Source organism: Falco naumanni, chromosome 4 (genome assembly GCF_017639655.2).
Source record: "Falco naumanni isolate bFalNau1 chromosome 4, bFalNau1.pat, whole genome shotgun sequence".
NCBI classification, from domain to species: domain Eukaryota; kingdom Metazoa; phylum Chordata; class Aves; order Falconiformes; family Falconidae; genus Falco; species Falco naumanni.
Window position 1 is genome coordinate 98,785,870 of NC_054057.1, and position 20,685 is coordinate 98,806,554.

General features: G+C 47.7%; 2 long non-coding RNA genes across 2 annotated transcripts; one reads left to right on the forward strand and one right to left on the reverse strand.

The window, feature by feature from the left end:
- Nucleotides 1-7,604: 7,604 nt before the first annotated feature.
- On the reverse strand, nt 7,605-11,643 carry LOC121087841. Its single transcript, XR_005827760.1, has 2 exons — nt 11,500-11,643; nt 7,605-11,205 (listed from the first exon to the last, which is right to left on the reverse strand). It is a non-coding gene; the product is annotated as an uncharacterized LOC121087841 (long non-coding RNA).
- A 739-nt stretch (nt 11,644-12,382) lies between these two features.
- On the forward strand, nt 12,383-15,146 carry LOC121087542. Its single transcript, XR_005827648.1, has 2 exons — nt 12,383-12,495; nt 14,332-15,146. It is a non-coding gene; the product is annotated as an uncharacterized LOC121087542 (long non-coding RNA).
- Nucleotides 15,147-20,685: the final 5,539 nt, after the last annotated feature.

Genomic DNA, 20,685 nt, shown 5'->3' on the forward strand with positions numbered 1-20,685 from the left:
GCTCCGCAGACATAGAAAAGACAAAAATGCAAGGCAATATTACAGTATCCCGGTTACCATGGGGCAAAGCATTTCCCATTGAAGCTGGGAAAGCTGATATTTAACAGCAGGATCCTGCAGACTAACCAATTCGCTTCCAAGGTTTTTGTTGCTTATAGCAAAGCAGAAAATATTTCTAGCTATTGTTTTCCTAAATTCAGCTTCATCCTTGCCTGATTTGTCTACAAAACCTGTGCAATTTCTGACAAGACTCTGGCAGCACTTGCCCATGCACACTCTACAAGGTATATTGTGTTTCCCTGTTCTAGTGCACTGGCAGTGAGACTCCAACACTTTGTCCCAGCTACCGGATTTTGAGGATCATATCCCTCTGCGCAACTAAGATGGGGAAGGGGTTAGAGCACAAGGCTGATGAGGAGCAGCTGAGGGAGCTGGGGTGGTTCAGCCTGAAGAAAAGGAGACTCAGGGGGGACCTTATTGCTCTCTACAACTGCCTGAAAGGAGGCTGGGCTGGGGGTCGTTCTCCCAAGTAACAAGCAATAGGACAAGAGGAAATGGCCTCAAGTTGCACTAGGGAAGGTTTAGATTGGATATTAGGAAAAGTTTCTTCATCAAAAGGTTATCAAGCATTGGATTCCTGTTGCTAGAGGTATTTAAAAGGTATGTAGATGTGGCACATAGGGACAGGGTTTAGTGGTGGGCTTGGCAGTGCTGGGTTAACGACTGGACTTGATGATCTTAAAGGTCTTTTCAAACCTGAATGCTTGCAGTAGGTTGACCATGGCTGGATGCCAGGTGCCCCCCCAAGCCGCTCCATCACTCCCCTCCTCAGCTGGACAGGGGAGAGAAAACATAAGAAAAGGCTCGAAGGTCGAGACAAGGACAGGGAGATCACTCAGCAATTACCGTCACCGGCAAAACAGACTCAACTTGGGGAAAAGTTAATTTAGATTTTTACCATTCAAATCAGAGTAGGATAATGAGAAATAAACCCAGACCTGAAACACACCTTCCTCCCACCCCTCCCTTCTTCCTGGGCTTAACTTCACCCCCGGTTTTCTCTCCCTCCTCCTCCCCAGCGGCGCAGGGGTGCAGGGAACGGGGCTGGGGTCAGTCCATCACACTCTGTCTCTGCTGCTCCCCCCTCCTCAGGGACAGGGTCCTCACCCTCTGCCCCTGCTCCAGCGGGGGTCCCTCCGGCACAGCCGGCTCCAGCGGGGGTCCCCGCGGGGGCACAAGCCCTGCCACAACCCTGCTCCAGCGCGGGCTGCCCGCGGCTCACAGCCTCCTTCGGGCATCCCCCTGCTCCGGGGCCCTCCCGGGGCTGCAGGTGGGGATCTGCTCCCCCTGGACCTCCCTGGGCTGGGGGCACAGCCTGCCTCACCGTGGGCTTCACCACGGGCTGCCGGGGAATCTCTGCTCTGGCGCCTGGAGCCCCTCCTGCCTCCTCCTCCCGCACTGGCCTTTGGTGCCTGCAGAGCTGTTGCTCTCACATATTCTCGCTGCTCTCCCCAGCCGCAATTGCTGTTGCGCAGGTTCTTTCCCTCTTCTTAGATACGTTATCCCAGAGGTGCTACCACCGTTGCTGATGGTCCATCTTGGAGCCGGCTGGCACTGGCTCTGTCGGACATGGGGGAAGCTTCCAGCAGCTTCTCACAGCAGCCACCCTGCTACCAGAACCTTGCCATACAAACCCAGTACAATGATTCTATGGTTATAGGATTTTAAGTGTAGGAATCACAAATGGTGTATCTGCCCTGAACTGATGATGGATAAAGTCTCTAAAATCACTTACCCACTCATTTTAGCGGCATTACGGCATGATTAACTTTGTGTGCTGCAGAGGGTGGATAAGTGGAGGTCTGATTTTTCAGATGGTTCTAGATGTCATCAGTCTGCTAGATTTCATAAAGTATGTTGCATACGCTCATGCTGCATTTTTCCTTTAATATTAGCACAGGGGCTCGCTCTCAGATTCCATACTTCTGTTGCTAATATCAGTCTGTGTCTCACGGCAGCACATAGCCATCCATCCCAGCAGTGGAGAGCAATCTATAAGAAATTACACGTACATTTGGCAGCAGGCAATACCAATGTCACCTTCTAAACAGGCAACCAAGGGATGCAGGAGTAAACAGAGCCTTTTCCCTGGAAGCAGAGGAAGGTAGTGACTCCAAGTCCTGCAATACTGAGTTATCATCTGGACCTGGCTACATTTCCCTGGGACTCGCTTCTCTTCATCATCTCAGCCTCTAGCGGATAGGTGACATATGGACATCTTCATGCTCCTGGCCATCTTGCCAGAGGTCACAGTCATTTTCTTTTCCCTTGGTAAATTGGGGGTGGTTCCTGGAAGCATCATGGACTCTTCCCATCCCATCAGCCTTTTGAGCTCATTAGCTCTCCGCTGTGCACCAGCTTTGCGAGGAAGGACTTCAGGAGCAATCCTGCCAGCTTCAAAACTGTTGGATCTTTTCAGGCAGTAAAAACCCCATCGCTGTACAGGGCTACATCGTGCCACGGGCACTAATCCCCCACCAGCACAGGGCTGCTTGGATGCGGCTCTCTGCACAGAGTGCCGAGGAGCACAGGGGACCCCCCAGCATCCCAGGGATGAACAGGCCAAGGCAACAACAGAAGGAGCAAACACAGCACAGGGAGCAGTGCCGCAGTCTGCAGGGACGGGCCAGCACCCATCCCTGGGGACATGCCACACAGAGCCCCCGGGACACGCAGCCAGAGCCATGGCACAGTGCCTCAGGTCACGGGGTGTGCATCCCCCATGGGGCAGTCCTGACCTGAAACAGCATCTCTGCTGTGTAAAGAAATGAAAATACTTTTTTGTTGTCTTTTCAGGATTTTCCCCCCTTTTTGTTTTTAAGAGGGAAGACCACAGATCTTGCCTGTCCCAGGAAATATGTTATAAAACTGCAATTTGCCTGTCTTGGCTCTCACACCCTAGCATTGACCCTAAAGATGAACTCCCACGAATAAGTCTAATCCTGTTTTTCATGTTTCCCCAGGCTAATGAATATTTATGAATTGTTTCTCCAGAGGCAAAGTATGGCCCTTACAACCAGCCATGGTAGTTCAATTTGTTTTCTTGCCAATTCTTCCAATTGTTTTTTTGTTGTTCTTTTCGAAACTTGGGGGGGGGGGGGGGGGGGGGGGGCGAGAAATATCTCATTCCCAGTTGGTTCTTATCAAAGTGTGTAGGGTTTTTGTTTGGTTGTTTGTTGTTTTTTTTTAAACTCAACTGGTGCTTGGAGACTGTCCAATCGGCTTGAATGATTAATGTGGTGCCACTGACTTGTTTTGTGTTTGTATTAAAAAACCAAAAAAAAAAAACCAAAAAAACACAATTCATGTTTTCCAAAGAGCCAGTTAGGTATCTCAGATTGACCATGCCATGTAAGTTTTAAATTGTTCTTTGTGTGCACAAAACGTCTGACAAAAAGGAAGCATTTCCACAGAGATGAATGGAACATTCAAGGTTAGAGACACAGGCGAAAAAGCAAAAATACCACCTCTCAGCAAGCTGTGTATTAGCCTATAATCATTCCAAAGCCACGTCTTAATATCTTACATTTGTTTGAGGGAGAAGATTTGTTCTTTTGCCTACTATCCATTTAGATAGTCTAAATTCAGTTTGAATAGCAAAACAGCTTTCCCAGTTTAGCTGCTTTACGAAGTCAAGGTCATTCCCCTCAGAGAAAGATCAAGATCCTCTATAAGGGAAAAAAAAAAAAAAAGAAATTACTCTCTTCCCCAATTGATCTACTGAACATCATTAGCAGAGGGTAAGAGATATCTAAACACGCTCTGTGGTCCATTGACTTGCACAGGTGCTTTTTGAGCATGAAACAGAAGGAAGTTATGCAATTACCTTGAGGAAAAAAATGTTCCTTTACTGGTATTTGGAAACAAAACAGCATTATGAAGGGGGGAGGAGATCCTGAAGGACTCTTACAAGCTGCATGTTTGTGAGTCAAACGGCAAAGGAATGCAGCTCTATTGATTTGCATTATGTGCTGCTTCCCAAGTGAGAGTTCAGCCTTTTATAAAGTTTTTCATCCAATGTTTTAATAATTTCTGTAGAAGTTTGACAGCACTTAATAGCACATATTTATTTAGAAATAGTAACTCTTTGTGCTTAAACTCATTAGAGAAAGACATGCCATTGTAATCCTATCACTCAGAGCCTGCTTGGTGAAGCATGCAGGAGCCACAGCCAGGGAGTGCAACTTTCACACCAGCCAAAATATATTGCATTATAAAACCCCGAACAACAAGAACTATGGCATTCGTTTTCGTGATTTTATCCTTATGTCAGGGGAAAAAAAAAGGTCATTTTAAAGCCTGAAAGTGAAGGGTAGACTTTCCCAGATTGCTTTACTGCAAGAAGAAAGCCCATTACCAGGGACCCAGAAATTGTTCCAGGGGTTAAAATTACTCACAGCCTCCTCCACACGCTCAGCACTACCCGGGGTGGGGAGACAGGCAGGCGGGCTCAGCTGCGGCATGGTGGCCAGGGGATGATGGTCCCCATCCACTGGCACTGTGGGCTCCCCCCAGGCATGAGCCGCTTCCTCCGATTTATTTGGGTAAGACAGAAGACAGACCCCCCAGGGGTCAGCGACCATGAACTTTGGTTAGGGCAGCAGTGCCGGTGCCTGTGGAGGCTTCAGCCAGAGTGCCCCGAGGAGGTGCCACCACCGGGGTGACTTACGCGCTTGGACTCCCAGCCTGGTCCGTACACAAGCCCTGTGCTGCCAGCCTCGAGCACACAGAGACATCTCAGAGCCTCCATGGCATCCCTCCCACCCATGCATGCACGCATGTGTGTGTGTGTGTAGATATAAAATAAACATACACACATCCCTCAGTCCCTGCCAGCTAAACAGCAAGACCCCAGAACTTTCCCTCGCAAAGATACTTGGAAATGTCCTGCGAGTGCTCAGTTACTTTTAAAGTTCAGCTCCTTTTTTGTCCACTGAAAGTTTAACCAGTGATCTCTTTGAAAATAGCCTTTTTATCCACAGTAAGCTAAAAAATCCAGGTGGCTCAGCACCTTTAGAGGACCAAAGGTGGTCTTGCTGTCTCCACCACACTCACAGCCAACAGTGCCAGCTCTGCTGGCCCCAGCAGGTGTTGCTGGGACAGGGCATCACTCTCGGAGCTGCTCAAGGAAGGACCAGCACATCTGAGACTTGCACATCTGGGAGACTGCAGTGCTTGCTACCAGTATCCCAAAGAGACCACACCACAGAGGCAAAACAGGGCTAAACCAGTCCCTTCTGTCTCCCTGCCTGACCACCGCCTAGGCCAAGGGGAGAATAACCCTATTAGGGTCTGCAAGTAAAGAAAAAATAAAATAATAATAATAAAAACTTTTCTTTTTTCCTGCCTCCCTCGCCAGCTCGCACACATCACTGATACCCCAATTCATAGGGTGCAGCTCCCCACACCCACATTCTCCCCCACCACTAAAAACAAGTCAGTGGGCTCACATCACCCTTCACCCATGGCTGGAGGAGACGCCCAAAGAGAGAGCAATGCTAAACAGAACCCAAACCTTAATGACCCATTAAAGAAAAACCTTGCAGAAAGCCCCATGAGGTCCCCGCCTGCTCCTCCAGCACATGCATCAGGCAGCTCTGTCAGCTATTTGCTGGTTATCATTGCTGTAAATCAAAGCAGAATTAGCATAATTGTTCAGGTCTGGGGTTTGTTTTTACTGAGGTCATAAACAAGCTGATGACACTGGGGTTTTTTTGTTTTTTTTTTTTTTACACCAGCTTGTAATTATGCTGGTAGCCTAATTTCCAACACCCTGCTCACCTGTGCTCAGTCGCAACAGTGTTAGAGGCAACTTTCTTCGAAAGAAAACCAGTTGTTCCAGGAACTCATCTGAATTCAGCAATATTTCTGTCAATCCAGTGGGCGGCCTTTACTTCTGCCTTCCTCAGGAGACAATCATTGCCTGCTGAGACTTTATGCATAGATTGCTAACTTGCTGTGCATATACTGATGCAAAGAATGAGCTTTGTAATTTAAATAACAGACTGTGGAATTGATGACAGACACAAATATGATCATTCACCCAGCTGCAGAAAACTGCAGCTAAGGCTCCAGCAGGAAGGTGTATGAAACATATTGCTTTTTCAAGGACCAGAAACACAGCTTACAACCATGGCCATCAGATGTAGGACACCGTATTTATGCATGCAAAATAAAGCAGAACATAGTGAACAGCCCAAACCCAGAAGCTTTTACCTGGTATCCTGCTCTGAGCAGACAGGCCTCTCTCCATTTACTCACCTGACTGGATCTTCAGTCCAGCGCTGCTGCAAAGTGGAGATGTTTGATCTTGCAAGGAGACTGGGGAAATAAAGTGGGATTTTGTAAAACCTTGGTGGAGGCTCCATGGTCTCTGGGAAGGGCAGTTGGGAAAACCCATCAACACAAGGATGGAAGCACCTGTGTGCTGGACAGGGTCATACCCACCAACACTGCCTGCACCAGCAAAGCAGAGGCAAGGAGCTCCCTCAGCCTCCAAACTGAGATTTTGCGCCTGGACACACTGCAGTTTACCCCCAGACATGGGCTCCCCAGCTGGCGGTGGGTCCCACAGCCACCCCAGCACCTGCACTGAGCATCCTGGGGACCCACAGCTGGGCCGGTGCACTGGGACCATCCCTGAGAGACAGTCCTGTGCAAGGGGGTCACATTGCAGATGAAGCTCTGAGAGACCCTGTTAGCAGGCACAGTGATGGAGGGCCCCTCTGAGGGTGGACAGGGCTCACAGGTAAAGGAGAAGAGGGTGTGGGTGGACACGAGCACGGGCCAAGGCTGGGCAGAGCCACAGCACTGCGTGACAGAGCCGGTCCCAGTGAGGATTCATCTTGCAGAGCAAGACAAGGGCACTGCAGTCGAGAAAAAAGACAACAAAGGTACAGAAAATTATTGTAAATACCTGTCCAGGTAAAATAAGCATCCTTAATCTGGTGTGTCTCATTTGCATAACAACAAAGACTTTTTTTTTTTTTTTAAGGGTGATAAATACATTTTCTTTTTGAAAAGAAACAAAGATTCTGACAAGGCCTTTAATCATCAAATCAGTATAAACAACATTATAATACATTAGACTTGGAAATGATAAACTGTGATTATGCTTCAACTAATTAAATTAGTACTGACAGCTTTCAAAGAATAGGAGAAAAAGGCAAAATATATCCCTTGCTTTCAGGGATGATTTTTTCCTAGAAGTGGTGAAGACAGACGAGCCGTAAGCTCTTTCCATCTGGGAATGAGGATCCACACAGAAAAACACCCACACCTGAAACACAACCTGTCTCAACGCTTACCAGGAAACCCATTTCACAACTGGGAGCTGAGACGGGTCAGCTGTGAGTAATAAGCAACAAGTTAAAGTCCTCCTTAAAATGAAATCCAAGAAGTGTGCACTGGAAAAGACTAATTACAGCCTCTGTGCTGCTGAGTGACAGCTACCAAGCTTCTGGCAGTAACTTGAGTTTCATTGTTTGGGGAGATGAAAGCCTTCACTCGGCTGGGGAACGGCATAAAAACAATTCATAAACAGGAAAGAGACAAACTGTATTTATTCATGAGTAGCAATAATACCCTTATAATAATTTAGAGTTGCTATGCAACACACAGGTCCAAACCTGATTCCTGTAGCGGCAACAAAGCAGATCATCTGCTGGCTTTGGTAGGACCTGGAGAGACCCTGCACAGCCACGGATGACTGCGTCCAGCAGGGTATCCCGGCTACTGGGGCTAAATACAGCACAAGCACCTTGACCACTGCTGCACACAGCTATATTTCCATGCCAGGGAATAATAGCAATTGTGGAAACAGGAACGCCTCCCAACCCAAACTCCTGTCACGTACAACACTTGTCAACTTGTCAAAATGTTACTTTCTATAAATGAGCTTAATTTACATGTTAATATCACCAGAAACGATGGTGTGAGAGGGAGAGAGGAGACTGAGGAGAAACTGGGGAGAAGACATCTGAAATTTCCATTTGAAATCTTGTCAGAATTGGGAATTCTGAAATATTTCAATAAGCTCAAAATAGAGTCCATTCATTAATTTTATTAGCATATCACAGCAGGACTCTCCAGTTACACACCAGCTTTTAATCTTCCAGAGACCTGCAAATGGCTGCATTTGGCTCATGACAAACTTTGCCTGCTTTGGTTTTGCTTTTTTATCACTGAAGTCCCACCTGTGCCTGCAAGACCCAAAGATGCCACAGAGTCAGTGTTTCACCCTGCCGAAAACCCACAGCACGATGCACGGCAGGGCAGCCCGCAGCCTCACCAGGGTTCGCAGGAGACACGCTCGCTTCCCAGCACGGAGGAGGTGGCCAGTTGCGATTAGAAAGTCAGTGTCTAAACGCAGTGTGGGGAAAAGAAGCAAAAGTAGAAGTGCTGCTCTCTTAGCTGTGGGAGCTGGAAAAGAAAGCGTCACTGCCATCCCGCTTGTGTTAGCAGGGCTGAGGGGAGCGCGTGGCGGAGGATCAGGCACCATGAATGGAAAAGCAGCTCTGGGCTGAGCATCGCCAGCACCACTGAGGGGTTTCCAGCCCCCATGGATGGATCTGAGTTGCCCTTAGGCCGATGGGGTTCTGTCGGTGACAGAGAGCTCCTGCCGTGTGGCAGCCACACACAGATACACTGACAGCTCCCAATCTGAGTATTCCCACTCCCACCACAACCACCAAAGCTTTCCCCCTCCTCACCTGCACTTACACCTCCATGTAAGAATATAGCAACGAGTCTCAGCTGACCCAACCAGCCTTCCCCTTTCACAGCACAGATCTGGGATTTTCAGTGTGTTCTCGCTTATCACCTTTTGCTTTCAGATGCTGAACCCTCCCTTCCTCGGAAATTTCTATTCAATGGTGCAGGCCCATTCCCATGATAACTGGGCTTGGGGTGAATATATGGAGAGAACTGGGTGGAACAAAGCCAGTGAGCTGTGTGTGTTTATCTGGGAAGAAAGCTGGGGAAGGAGGGGAATCGCATTGCTAATATCCGTTCAGCATCAAAAACTAAAACATGAGAAAACAGTTTGCGAATTGCAGCAGCCAACAAGCTCAGCCATCCCACATTGCCACAGGTCCTTGTGCTTTAGCTGCCCATCCACAGCACAGCAAAATCAGTAAAGCTTGCAGGATTACTCCATCAATTCAGTTTAGGAGACAGCAGAAAACAATATTTTCTGTATTTAATTACTTTGTAATAATGGCCTGTGTCATCAGTTCGGTATTCGTGCTTTCCACAATGTTCCACTGTCAGGGCTGAAGTAAAAGTAAAATTAAAGCTTTCTTCTGACTCTTTGTACTTGGCCACATCACATCCTTGCAAAGATGCCTAATCAATTCATTTGTGCATGAAAGGACAGATAGAGCATCCTTCCCGAAGGGGCCCTCCTAGCACAGTCAGCATGGGAGCAGAGGTGACTTGGAAAGGGAGAATTAAAGGAAAACTTACCCAGGACTTGCAGGTACAGTTGCGTACCTTCAGAGAACTGTGGGCAAAGGTCCTTCTTCTTCCCTGTCCCCCTACCCAGGGCTCATGGCTGGGCATTTTGAGCAGCTGTGCAGCCCCAGAATGGGACACCCAGAGATACCGCTGAGCACGGCCAGGGATGTGGTCTGCAGACCCCTTTCCCTCTGCAGTGCCCTTGCCTGGGCCATGAGGGGATGTGGACCCATCAGCCTCAGTAGGTACAGAACACTCAACTTTAAGAGCCACTGAAGTCAACTTTCTGTCCTTCTAATACACATCAGATAAACAAACCATTTGTAGAATAACAAAGAAGTATAACCAGTGCCAGAAAAATTCCTGCAGCCAGCAAGTCTCTCCTGCATATTTTATCTTATAATCCACTGCACTAATACTTAACCACCACACCAAGCAGGTGGAAGTTTGAGGGCCATTGAGCACTGTGAATTTTCCCAATGCATCACAATTACTAAAACACCTGTGCTAAATAACTTTGCGCTGAGCCACTGTGAAAATTCACAAAGTGCTCAATAGCCCTTGAAATTTCTCATTTCTAACCAGCAGCGGAGTGGCTGAGTGCTCACACATCACGCCGCCGCACAACCTACCTAAGGACACCGGTTCAAGACCTCGTAAAGGCCCTTTTCTCCTCGGCTGGAAGTTATGCTGTCCCTGTGATTTTCAGGCTGCTCCGACTTTGTCTCTGCAATTACACTTACTTGGAGCCGGTGAACTTCTGTGTGAGCAGACTCCAAAGACAGCCCCAGGCTCCCCAGCAGCTCCTCTGTCCCTCCTGCCCAGCCCAGCTGCCGGTCTCAGGACCTTCCTTTTCTTCTTGCGTAGCCAGGGTAGATGTCAAATTAGAGGCACCAAAACCCCTTGGGCCATGACAGGCTGATCCCAAGCTCAGGACTGGCTTCTTTGCACTCTCCATTCCGTTCTTATGGGGACACCAGAGAAGCACTAAGGGCTCAGCCTGACCCTGGACACAGCAGCAGCTGAGGAAAAATTCAGCCCTGGGATGCACAGAGCAGAACAAGGCTCAGCGGGTGCCCAGAAGCTCTTTAGCCATGGTAGAAGGCACGAAAGACTGCACAAGACCCCGCTGCATCTGGCTGGAAAGGAGGATGAGAACAAATTGGAGGGGTTTCAGCAGACAGAAGCAAGAAGAATAGGAGGTTGATAAACCTCACTTACAGAGGGCAACTAGAGACATTCAATCCATTTAGTCTGTCCCTAGGAAGGTTAAGAGGTGACCTGAGAGCGGTCGGCAAGTGCCTATACAGTAATAAGTAATAAGATGAGGCTCTTTAATCTGACAGATGAAGGCATCTTGAGATCCAGTGGCTGGAAACCAAAGGCATTTCTACAAAGAAATACAATTATTCTTGGTGCAGAACATTTAAGGTTATTAATTAACCACTGGAACAATTTACCTGAGGATGCAACAGATTCTCTGTCATGTTAGCTCTTTAGATTGGACCTCTGTGGGACATCTGAAACTTTGCCAGAGTGTCTGGGTTTTGAAGACTGGTGGGGAGAAGGCGAGGTCATGTAGCAAAAATCACTGGTGCAGGCTACCGGGGCCTCCTTCGGCAAAGCTGGTGAGGAACTGGAGATCTTTGGAAGTCAGAGAGCAATAGCAGCCAGCTGCTCCTGTATTAGCTACAAATACAGCAGGGGAGTAAAAGCACAGAGAAGTGAGAACCATTTGGAAAATATAATGCATCTTATTAGATGTCCCTGGAGCCCTACAGGGCAGCCCAGGGCTGTGCCCTGCCCCTGCTCTCTGCCCCTTTGCTGCTCAGAAAAGAGCAGAGCAGAAAACCATCTGCTCACGGATGGAGGCTGAGCATGGCCCCTCCGTATCCCAGTCCTGCCATTCCCACCAGGGGTTATGAACTGCCCACAACACAGCCCGTCGTGCTGGGCTGTGGTTTCCACACACCGGCTGCTCACCAGCCACTTCCAGCTCATCCATGGGACTGGCAGATCATCACTTTGGTCCGGCCTCCGAGGGTAAGTGAGGGTAAGCTCCTGAGGGACCACTCAATTCGGCAGCAACGCAAGGTACAGCAGCGTGCGACTGCAAAGGTCCTCAATCCTTACAAAGACAGACTGAAAGCGAGAGTTCCAGTTAGAAATGTACATTAATAAATTGGCCTGGTTTTCCACAGACAAATGCAATGCACTTCACATTACGCACCCCCACATCCTCACCTGTAGCTTCTCAGTGCAGCCCATAGCACAACCTCAGCTTCTCAATACTGCCCTACCACTTACTTGTAGCAAGCTGCCACAATAACAAAGCTGAACTTCTACAGCCAGTCTGTTGATACAAGTCCTGTAAACCTGATTTTCAGTGTTGCTTAGCTCAGTCACTAAAAGGTTTGCTGCATTTCTAGCAGCCTCCAGCTGAAATCCAGATTATTCTTTAAAAGATGACCTTTTAGAAGCCTTAGGCTTTTATGTTACTTTTTGTATTTTAGAAAAAGCGTGTTTTGGAGACCTTGACAGAAATAAGGGGTGAATTTCAGTGGTTCCAATTTAAATGCAGTTTAATGTTATTGGTGTTTAAATATGATTTTTTTTTGGTACATTAGCATAGGAATGTTGGCACAAAAGCCCAATTTTCTCATGTGGTTTTTTACTAACTAACACTGTAGACACTTCTGATTATAAAATGATACAAATACATCAAATACAGCAATACAAAGTAAACGTTAAAAAAAAAAACAAATCAGGAACAAGTGTATCACATGCAAAACAGCCAGGAAGGATTAAAATATGGCTGCGCAGGCACATCATGCCCACACCTTTCCCTATGTGATCTATCACGCACAGAGTCATCAAACCGGAGGGCAAACAAATTGAGAAAACCATGTTCTGGAAAAATAACTTTCTGCTTAAACCGCAATTAATGAGGCTGGCTGAAGGATTCGCATCTCCACAAAAGTAAGTGGAAAACCCCGAGCCCCCCAGGCAGCACATTGACACCCTGCACTGAGGGCCAGTGCCCCCTACCTGACCCCCAGCTCCCACTGCTGAGACCCCCCCCTCTCCCGGTGGGGATGCTGCATGGCCATGCAGGCTCCTCCTCAGGACACACACAGCCTGTGTGGGGGCCAGCAGCACGGCCAGCAGCCAGGCTTCCCCCAGCCTTGCTCTCCTGCGGCCACAGGCGCAGTCGAGTTTGCCTTTGCTCCCTGCAGCTGCTCATCCTCAGACAACAGGACTGTGTGACCTCACGCTGTGCTGCTTCACAGATTGTATAGCAACTACCCAAGCAATAACACAATTTAAGCTTTTCACATAGGTTGGTGTATTTGTTGTTAGCAAATAGCAAAAAAATATACTACCTTACTCTGACTACATACAATTTCACCAATTGCCCAGCCTTTATTTTTCTTTAAGCAACTCTAAATGGCTGGTGTTGCTACTAACCATCAAGTAAGAACGGTATTGCAGCCAAAGACTTGTAGACCGTCCAGAAGTCTCATGACTTTGCTATGACCACACAGAAGGCATAATCAAAGTCCCATTGTAATTGTAACAAATCCAAATGACCTGAGCCATTAGGTCAATGTCAACAGAAGTGTCTCTCAAATGTCTGAATTGGAAGGCTTCCACAGATGCCATTCCCTCTCCAGGAGGGAGACACCACTCCGAATGTCAGTGGAAGGTTGCTTTGCTTTTAACTGGCACCTGAGTTTTATTTGGCTGGCTTCTAAATTATTCCCCCCTCCTTTCCGATTAGGAGAGCATTCAGATCTTCCACAGAGGGCTCTCAGGCTCTTTGCTCTTCAAGACTTTTTTTAATTAAAACAACAACAACAAACAAACTCACACAAAAAAAACCCTCTCATCTGCAAACAGAAACGCAGGAAGACAGCCAAATATCAGATCGTGAGCATTAACATTTAACTATCGCTGTATTTCACTGTGTGCCTTGTACAAAGGCAGACACCCTTATGCTCCGTGTCCCCTGGAAGCAGGCAAGTACACATGCTCTATTCATAATTAATGGCCCAGCTTTTCCAAAAGCACTAAAAACTGCATCTGCTTCTGTCTGTGGAGGATCTGACCCTCAAGGTTTGGCTTCACCAGACTAATGCTCTGCCTGCAAAACTGCCACCTAGGACACTCTGGAGCCAGGCTTTATCACCTGGATCCCAGATGTATCCAAGCCAGCAGTAAACATAACCACATGCGTCCTCTAAAATAGGTGCTGGCTTTGCCACCCATTTCAAGGGCAGTTGGCTTGCCCTCCAAACACTCACGTTTCCAAGGTGCTCTGTACTTAGGATCAGAACTAAGACCTCCTGAAGCCTCAGGCGAGATGAGAGTCCTCAGCACCCCGCCAGACTGAATTACTACATTATTTCAAGCCGTCACACTGCCCAGAGGACAGGCAGACACACACCACTGTTAGTGCAGAGCTGCGCCTGCACCACTCTGTCAGCACTCCGGCTCTCAGCAGGGCTGCAGCGATGCTACTGGCAGGTAGGCTACTACCAAAAGGCATCAAAAACCACCTGGAGATGGGCTGATTGGTTTTATTTGCTTGTTACCTGGCCCACAGAGTGAGATATACCCTGAGTATATTTGTTTTGCTGAGGCAACCAGAAAGAAAGCCTCCCTAAAGCAGGCTCTCTGCTGCCAGAGGACTGACTCCAGTGAGATTTTGGTTTTTAAGAGGAGACAAAGTTGTTGGCTAGTGTGGACTCAACCTGAAAAATAACCCTCCATTCCTTTTTCTGATGGCTTTTATTTGTGCTTCTCTCCACACAGCAAGGCAGACCCCTCTCCTGCCCCCCTAGGAAGCTTCTCAACAAGGAATATAAAAGTCTGGCTGCACCAGAAGGCATCAGGGGCTCTGGATGTGCCCTCTGCATCAGGGCCTTCTGCAGCTGGTGGACCAAAAGTTGCTGCAGACGCATTCTGGCAGCTGCCCTCAAAAGCAGAGACAGCCTTCAGCTCAGCCAGGGACATGGCTCACTTCTGTACAGCACACCCCATCTTCACCATTCATCCTCCAATACACAACCTGTTATAACTCCTTAGTGAGATGGGACGAAAAAAAAGCATAAAAAATAAGGTATGTCTTACATCCTCTTCAGACCACCTCCCTGCTCCCAATGGCTACCATTCCCTGGGTGCCCATGGAAGTCCACCAGAAATATAATCTAAATGTCAGGCTCTGTAGATCACAAACTGCCTCTAAGGTGATTCCTTCTGAGAATAGCTCTTCATTGCTGGGGCACTGAAGGCCTAAGACAGATACTAACAAAACAGCCGTCTGCTAAAGCAACAATTTGCAATGTGCCCTGAGACTTGACTATAACCTCTAAATTTTTTTTCCATAGTTATTCTTCAAGTTTTACTTTACTTTCCACCCATTACATGAAGTTACCCTCAGCAGCAATGACCGCCCAGACATGCCAATCTTTGCTGCTTCAGTTATGGCAAAGCATTTTGCAGGGGAAAGTCCCCTGAAAATAACATCCACAGCTGTAGAAACCAAGCTTCTTTGTCAAGATGACCCCAAATGGGTCCAAAAGACCTTGAGTGAAAGAATACACCCTGGTACCCTTGTTCTGCTTTTACCTCTGTGTTGTCTGTTTCTCTCTCATTTTCGTGGTTCTTCCTTACTTTGGACTGATCTGTGAAAGCCTCTAAAGGGATCACAAAGCTGGATAAAAACCTAGAGTGTTTGCCAAACTGACAAAAAAACAAAAACAAAAACAAAACTCAGAAGAGAAAACATCAAGCCAAGCCAAGTCAAACATCAATCTACTTTTGTGTGCTTTGTTTCATTAAGTTTACTTTATGATTCATTTGTAACAAACTGGGGTGGATAATGAGCACTTGCATCACAAACCTCTGTGTGCTTAAGTAATCACTCACGCTCCACAAGAAAGGATTAGATAACAGAAACAGAGCCCTCTCATTTGCCAAAGTGTTTGGTGGTCTGAGCACAAGCGGAGATCTCTCAGTAAGCGCCGAGCCGATAGCTCTAGCAATGAAGCAGTCACGTCACCGCCAAAGCGTTTGAGCCCTGTGAGGACAGTCCAGCCCATTGCGTTCAAGTGTGCCAAGATGTCCTGAAAGCGCATCACTGGGCACGCCGTGGCCATGGGCAGCTGCTTCCCAGGCAGAGGGTCCAGGAGACACCCATGCGTGGATGAGCTGACAGGTCTCCCAGAGGACACTGCCAACCCTGTCTTAAAAGTCACGAGATGGCAAATGCCTGAGGCTGCAGAAGTCTAAGCATCTAACTCATTGGTCTCGGTGACGGTGCTTCAGTTCAGGATCAGGTCTAGCTCCCCCAGAGATTACCTAGGCCCCTTTCCACATTGCAGCCCAAGATCTCCAGGCTTTACAAACACAAGAAAAACATACCCTGTTGCAAGCTGCTCACATTTCGGACTGAATGTGTCAGGTGGACAAACACAAAGGGGAAGCAAGCACAGGGTGACATCATATTAAAACAAAACAGGCATTGCAGGTGAGTTCATTCCCCATGCAACATTAGCCTCTTATACTGAGAAATTCCAGCATCTTTCTGGTTTACTTAATTTCCTTAATATTTCACTCTTAAGTGATTCTACAAGGAGTCAGCTCATTATGAAGACATTAGACTGCCTAAACTTCAGGACTTCTATGTGCTAATTCCTGGCTGTGCCTGTCACCTGTCTCCTCCAGCCAGGATCACAAAACGCCCACGGCAGGCACGCAGCAATTGCACCCCCCTTCCTGCCGACTTGCAGGAGCTGCTTCGGTAACGATAACCGCTGTGCTGGAGAGGGCATCTCCCACATGACAGGCAGCTGGAAATGAGCTGATCAAGCAAGAAAAAAGCACCCAGGATTGAACTGCAGGCAAGCTGCAGGTGTTGTGATAATTATGAGAGTTTGGCAAACCACGGGAACAGCACATGTTCCTAAAACAACAGCACAGGCTTTTATACTTTCATTGCACATCTGTGCATCAGTGTCTCAGCCCCCCTCCCAGGCATTTTGAAAGTACAACTTTGGGTGAAGATCCAAACACTCAGCAAAGCAATAAACGGGAAAGCGTCCCTTCCCATAGCAGCAGGGTTGCAACTAGATCTTTAAGGTCCCTTCCAACCCAAAGCATTCTATGATTCTGCGATCAGAGCCCACTCTCCTCCCTCACACTGACTAGACCAGCTGTTGAGGGTGGGCATGTGTTGCATGGTGAGGAGTGACTTGGGGATGCTTCATGGTACTGTGTCCATTACAGAGCGGGGAACCTGTCCCTACTGGACACCTTCAGTGATTTTGCTTGGTGAATCCCTCCAGCTACACAGGAGAGGCAGCACAGCACGCATCTCATGCCTTTTGCAAGCTAGGCCTGAGGGAATAAGCAGCCAACAGGAAAGGTTCCCACTTCTGCTGACTCCAACTCCCCCTCGTCCTTAGTTTTTCAGGTGTTTTTTTTTCTTTTTAAAAAGCATTTTCCCCCATATTTTCTAACAATTTCCAATTTTGCAAGAACTTAAGTGAAAGAATATAGGTTCTTTTCCCACTATAAGGCCCCAGAAATAAGCAACATCCACTTCAGCCTGTATTTCCCCACCTCTGCTGAAGCAGAATTCTCCTGTGGAAGGGAAAGGCATGCAAGTTTACCAGCTTTCACTTTTCTGTGCATCCTGTTAACACACATTACAGTTTCCCACTCATTAATCCTGCAAAGGAGCATTTACAGTGTATTTAAAATGGTTTTCCTCCTTTACTAGCTCCCTGTGGTGCCGTCCAGTTTCTGATCTGAAGAGCAATCAATAAATAAGCTCCGCCGTCCGCCGGGGTTCCTGGCTGCCCAATTAGAATAGCAAACCCCAACGTGCTGTTTTATTATACGATGACAGCAGTCGGCTTTGGCGCGGCTCGCAGTGCCTAATGCTGGTTTTAGATGTTTGTATTTGAGTAACAAAGCAGTGTCGGCCTGGGAAGTCAGCAGGGCTGTTCTGTGCCAAACTACATACAAATTCACTCACCGAGGACTGTGAGTTTCCATCGCAGAGCATTTTCGCCAACTGGTTGCGTGGGGGTTGATGGCCATGTCATCATTTTAATTGCTTGAAACAGTGAATGGGTGGATTTCTGGCTTGTCGAGGGCATTGTGCAGAAAAGAGACATTATTAATCTTTCCAAAGCCTAGCTGGTGAGCAGGCCCTTAAAACAGCTGAAGAGCCAGCAAAACGCACTCGGCAAGTGGGCAGCCTGCCATGGTGAGGGACTGCATGGACCATGGCTCAAAGGGAAGGTGCTGCCGGCTGGTGAGCTCTTCTCAAGCTGCTAAATAAATAACATTTAAAAGCCTGGCAAGAGGGAGCATAAACAGAAGATGCTGCTCCGTCTCATATAGTTTTGAGAAAGAGGGATATGTTTTCCTGGGGCACCACAGATATACTTTGTGGACCCCTGAACTGGCAACATCTGCAACTGCTTGTGCCAATGTGGGGTCACCATCCCTCCCTCCCCAGTGCCTGGCCTGCAGGAAACAATGAACATCCACTGATGCTACCAGCGAAAAGAGCTGCTTGGCTGGCACAGATCAAGCCTGAAGATCCTCCAGAGAAAGCAAAGACTGTGTAGATGGGTTCTGCCTGCCTCTCCCTCAGCCACAGGGATTCCTGCTGCCTGGCAGATCCATGCTGGCAAGCACAGCAGCTGGTGGGAAAAGAGCAGGACAGGATAGAAAGAGCCAGCTTGCAGGTAGCTGAGAAGAGGAATCCCATCTTGCCAGACTGAAGTTTTTCAACATATCTGAAATGAAAACCAAGCTAACTCCAAAGGTGTTGGCAGGAGGGGACTGTATGTCTTTGCAGGGAAGCACCACCCGTGAACCAGGATTTCTTCTTATTGCCTGGTTCCTTGGGCCACTGAGCTCCACAGAGAGCTTCACTCGCTGCAGAGAGCACACTTCCACAGAAGAGTAGTTCAGTCCACAGCGTTCCTCACCACACTAAAGAAGGTACCAGGTTGGAAGAAACATTTTCCCCAACACACGCACACTGGCAGAGGAAGAGGCAGGAGTCCCTGAGAGACAGAAATGTCCCCATTTTCTCAGCCTGTCCTCACATCACCATTTTCCTGCCTTTAACAGGCTCCTGCAGGGTCTAGCCAGCAGCTCAGCTGGTGAATCTGAGCCCAGGTTTGCCTCACTGCACTCCTACTGCTGGATCCCAGCCTCCTCTCCTTGGCCATCACAAAACCACTCAGTCAGCTACACCACTCCCCCAAAACAGTAACTTTTAAACTTAAAATCAGATGCATGGCAAAAGCAGCAGCATGTTCAGCCAGCACAGCACCTCATAGGCAACAAGCAGGCTCTGCTCTACCAGGCAGCAAACCCAAACAGTTAGCAAATGCAGAGTCCCTTCCCAACATATGTTCTCAAACAGTGGATTAAAATACGTTGTTTTGTATTTGAAATGCAGCCTTGCAGGGGAGACCTGCAGGTCTGAAGAGCTTGAAGTCCATCTCCCAGCACTGCCTTACCCATTGCAAGGCAAGTCCCTGCCTGGTGATTCATTCTGCTCCTTCCACCCCTCCCTGAAGACACCCTACTCCAGGCTGCAACCACTACAAGTTCTTCAGGAAAAGAATTGGGTTTGATGCTTATGGATCTACACTAGTGAAATTAGTGGCAACTAGTAATTTGTTTTCAGATTTCAGAGTTGTTTTGGAGGGGTTTGGTTTTCTGTTGTTTAAAGAAAAATATAAAAAAAGAAAAGAAAAGAAAAAAGGAACATTATCAGAACTGAAATCATTGAATGTTCAGTTGTTGGGAGCAGAAGGGACAGCATCCTAGTACTACCACTACCATAAACAGGTTTGGCAACTCCAGTATGGACCACAAACAGACATACCTGTGACTCACTGTTTGGATGTTTCAGCAGTGCAGAGCTCAGAGCAGCACCCAGAAGAAAGTGCATCACAGAGCCAATCCTCTCCCTACTTGAACACTGCCTTTCCCTAACAGGCTTAAATCCTTCTTAAGCACAGGAGAAGCAGCAGCAGATTTGAATATAAAGGCTGATGATGGTCACTCAGTAGGGGACAGCATCATCCCAGGTAAGTGTCCCCCAGGAGTGCAGCAGACATTATTAGAGAACTCGTTTGTCCTTATTTAAGCCTCATCAACTCTACCAGGAGCCCAGTTGACCTGCTGTTATCTGGTGGGTAAGCACAGATACAGGAGACTCATTACCTTAAGCTAAGGTATTGCAGGTCACTGTGACTCCTGAAAAGTACAGGGACAAAAGATTCCAACTTTGCCTGCTTCCTGGGAACCACAGCTATTTTGCACATCCATAAAGCAAGTCTCAGCTGAGCTATTTGCCTTATGCAATAAATAGCCAGCACTAACTAGCTGCCAGCTTAACGCTAGCAAAAATATTAGATTTCTTCTTTGGTCCTATTTTTTAACCACTGACATTAGAAGGAAAGACACAAGAGACTTAAATCTGTGGGAAGTCCTTAAGAGAGAACACATGTTTTTTCCACCTGCATGTTACAGATAACACCCTAAATTCCCAGCTTTCCTAATTAATTCCCATTCATTTTTCTACTGTACCACCCACCCAATGAACAGGATACTAGCAAAAACTAGGCAGAGCTGCAGAGACCTCACACAGGTAGCTAAAGCATCCCACAGATGAAGGCTTCTTTTCAACAACTGCCTTCCAGCTCGCTCCCACAGCTTTGCATCCCTCTCTTAAGTAGCTAAGTGCTTCCTCCTGGTCTCCCGAGTGCTGAGCCTTCAGGTGATGGACTTCACACTTGATCTGTCTCCATTAGCAACTTAACTGCTTCTAATAGATGTTTGGTTTGGGTTTTTTTTCCAAGATGCAGAATGGCAGCTCCAGCCAAGAAACGGTCCCAGAAAGTGGTAAGTGGGCACAGCGGAGGTAATGAAACTAAAGGGTGTCCTGGTACAGTAGAGTGTGCAGGAAAACCAGGCAGCTCCATCAAAACTGCTGCTGTCAGCCAAAGATCTGTCTCAGGGAGGAGGCAGATGGCTCTAACTCTTCCACACGCAGCTGTGAGGATGAGTGGCTGCCCTCCTCGGCCAGCATTTGAAACAGGGAGACCTTTTTAGAGTTTCTCCTTGCAA